This window comes from Bison bison, unplaced genomic scaffold, assembly GCF_000754665.1.
Source record: "Bison bison bison isolate TAMUID 2011002044 unplaced genomic scaffold, Bison_UMD1.0 scf7180017851872, whole genome shotgun sequence".
Classification (NCBI taxonomy): domain Eukaryota; kingdom Metazoa; phylum Chordata; class Mammalia; order Artiodactyla; family Bovidae; genus Bison; species Bison bison.
The window spans coordinates 9897-13621 of record NW_011482445.1 but is presented as its reverse complement, the minus strand read 5'-3'; positions in this window follow the sequence as shown (position 1 = coordinate 13621).

The window sequence follows — 3725 nt, the reverse complement described above, 5'->3', positions numbered from 1 at the left end:
CCCGGATTTCGGTCCAGGGCCAGGCCCGAGACTGGCACGCGTCTTCCGAAGAGAAGCAGAAAGCTAGCCGGGGCCTGGGGCCTCGACCTTGGAAGACCCTCCCCCCGCCTCACTCCCACCCTCCCTCAAGTATGAACCTCCCCGGGACTCTGAGAGGAAGTGACTCTGATATCACCGATTTGCCACAATTTGCTCTAGCTCCCAGCAAGAGCTAAAGAGCAGTTCCTTTCCTGTAGGCCTTGGGAGCATTTCCTCTAAGACGAGCTGCTCAATTATCCACTCTAGTATTTGACTGAAGTCTGTCTATAAGTCAGTCTCTTGGTTCACCCACCCCCAGGTACTGTGGGAAAACTGTTTACACAGAGAATACCGTCGAATCCTTACCCTAGCCCTGTGAGATAAGTGCTGCTATTATCTTCATTTTTATAGAGACAGAAGCAGAAGCCGAGCGAGATTACCTGACTTGCCAGAAATTCAAGTAAATGTACCTGTTTTGTTAACTAGGGGCTTTCCTAGTAGCTCAGTTGGTAAAGAACCCATCTGCAATGTGGGAGACCTGGGTTTGATCCCTGGGTTGGGAAGATCCCCTGGAGAAGGGAAAGGCTACCCACTCCAGTATTCTGGCCTGGAGAATTTCATGGACTGTATAGTCCATGGGGTCCCAAAGAGTGAGACATGACTGAGCGAGTTTCACTTCACTATTAACTAAGACTTTCTGGGTCTCTCCCAAACACATGCACATCGATTGTTTGCTCTTTACCAGGCCAGCAAACACCAGACTGTAACTCCCTCTGCCTCCCAGAAGAGAGTCGTGTCCAGGAAGGTGGCCCAGGAAGGTGGTCCAGACGAGGGGTTGTTTTCATCTGGTTTCCAAGGGATGATGAGCCTCCTTCTGGGCATGACAGACGGGGAGAATGTGTTCTAGAAGGAGATGCATGGGCAAAGAGGGCTGCAGCAGAGAGCTGTGTGCCAAGAGAGGCTGCAGCATGGTGAATGCCAGCAGGTGAGCCAGAAAAATGGAGTGGAGGCAAGTCCTCATGGGCCCTGAATGCCGGTTTGGACTTGATCCCAAGATCCGTGGAGGGCCGTTGAGGATATATTTTATTATGCACAGTTTCAAACATGCACAAATATGATGAGGATCATCATATAACTCCCTGTTGTTCTCACCATGCAATCTTAACAAGTATTTTGCCATTATTGTTCATTGATTTTTTTGAAGGTTTAATAAGTGAAAAAAATCAGAGTATAAAATTAGATACTATTTTTTGTTTTGATTGTGCCACAGCTGCTTGCGGGATCTTGGTTCCCTGACCAGGGATCAAACCTGTTCCCCCTGCAGTGGAAGTGTAGTGTCTTAAACACTTAAAAAGTGCCAGGGAAGCCTGCTAGATACTTTTGTTTAAAATGGCCTATATGTTTTTTATACATGAATTCAGAATATGAAGGTGGATGTGTTATAAGTTATCATCTAGTGTATGATAAGATTATATATTATTTAAAAACGATTTTCAGTTTTCATTGATGGTTTCTATGCAGGGCCATGTGGGAAGAGTTCTGTTTTTCTAGGGTCTCCTAGAAGCAGATCTGGGGTTGGGAGTGGAGGGGGCAAGACTTTGAATGGGGAAAGAGCACAAAGAAGGCTGTGGCAGGAGACAAGACAGTCTCAACAGGTCACAACGAGGGGGCTGAGCATAGACCCCTAGACAAGCAAAATTGACAGTGGAGAGGGATAAGGACGGGGAGGTGCTGGGGAGGGTCCAGGATGATACAAGATTCTGAGTTGATTGATGGGATGGATGGAGATCCACCCCTCCCCGCACTGCACCCCATGCCTTTGGGTAGGGATACAAGGCAAGTGTAGAATCAGGCCTCAAGATGTTCTTTGGATTTCAAGTCCTATCATTTGGTGTAGATTTCTTGTCTTTTTTGGGGGATGGGAGCTAGGCCTGTTTTATCTTCTGAAGTTTGAATGGTATAACTGAGGTTGTTTTTCTTGGAGACAGTTTCCATGATAGTCACTCACAATTATTAATTCCCAGTCTCACACTGGCCATGGTGCAGAATCCTGGGTGGCATGAACTGTCATGTGGCAGTTCACTCAGACTCCATATTTTCGAATCACTTAGGAGACTGTCAAGCTGGGAGAAATGACCAAAGACAAAGGCTAGTCTAGTCTGTCCTGCTCTTTCTTCTTTTTCACTGTGGTCCTGAGATTTTTCCTGGACTGCTGGGATCCAGCAGGGCACAGGGAGAAAACCTCTCGGTACATGTCAGAAGTAAGTGCCTCAGAGAGGTGGGCTCATGGAATCAGCAGCTACACCCCTTGGTGCCAAGGGACATGATGGGAGAGCTTGAGTGCGATGAGGCCTCTGCACCCAAAGTCAGTCTGCCTGCAGGAGACAGTGCAAAAGGTGGGGAAGCCCTGAGGAAGAAATGTAAGCCACTTTTCTGTACAGGGAGTTGTTTGAGGTTTATTAATCCTCAGGTGTCTGTTTCTCCGTTTTTTCCCTCCAGGCGGGAGCAGAGTTGGTGTCCTTGAATTTCAAAGGCATGCAAGTATCAGCATCCCAACTCGAGGTATGTGGGGGGCCTTGGGGAATGTGGATCTGGCTTCAGGCCCTGCAGGGTCTGATTCCGATGGCCTTGGGAGAGCCCTTCGACTGACAAGCTTTGTTAGATTCTGTGGAGGTTCTTTGGGATGAGACAGGGAGAGTCTGGGATAATGGCACCAGAAGTCACCTTAGCAGCAGAGGTAAGATCAGGCTAGTGGTGTTATTGAAGCAGAACTGGAGGGCAGGAAGCTACTAGAAAGCCTCTAGGGCCTGATGACAACCACAAGTTGCAACACCAGCCAGCAGTGTGCCAGCCCGGTCTTCCCAGACTTGTTCACCTCATCAGACTGCCCCGACGCATGTACCAACTGCCAGGTGAGGGAAGTCAGAGGCCCAGGACCCAGTCAGGTATTGGTTCCAGTAACAGTGGGAGTGCAGGAGTCCTTCAGCACCTACCACATGCCACACTGTATGTATGCTTGCTTTATCCTATTTAATCCTCGAGGGGACTCTGCACGTTAGAGATTAATACAGTATTTTTAGAATCCAAGACATCATATACTATTAGGAATAAAAAACTGCAAATTTAACCTTCACACCACTGCTGGCAATATGCATCTTGATTTCAAAGATGCTAAAATGAGAAGAGAAATGAGCGTTAGAATCAATATATGCCAGTACCCTCCTAGTCCTTACAGAGAGGTTAAGTAACTTTACCCAAGGTCACACAGCAAGTAAGTATTGGAGCTGAGATGTAAAACCTGTTCTGACTCCAAAGCAGGAGCGTATCCTAGGCTGCTTCTTGGAAGAGTCAAGAGGCAGGACAGAAAGAAAAGCTCCCAGAGACCAAGCCCAGAAAGAGTTTTTGAATCCAGATGAATAGCTAAAATTGTGGTAAGACAAATGCAGTTGCAGTGATAATGGCTTCTTTCTGTAGGATACATGGTTCCCCTAGGTGGTGAAATGGCTAAATTAGCCAATCTAAATTCTAAGTCACACTCCTTCCTGCATAGTGAGTTCATAATAAGTCAATGGGGAAAAATATGTGGTTTTGTTCTGGAGTGCCTACCCGTGGGGGTATTTTAAGTTTTTCAGTGTTATGAGCTGCTCTGGTATTCACTTTAGGCCAACCCTAGGGATTGTGATTGCAAAAATCACATGAAATTAAAT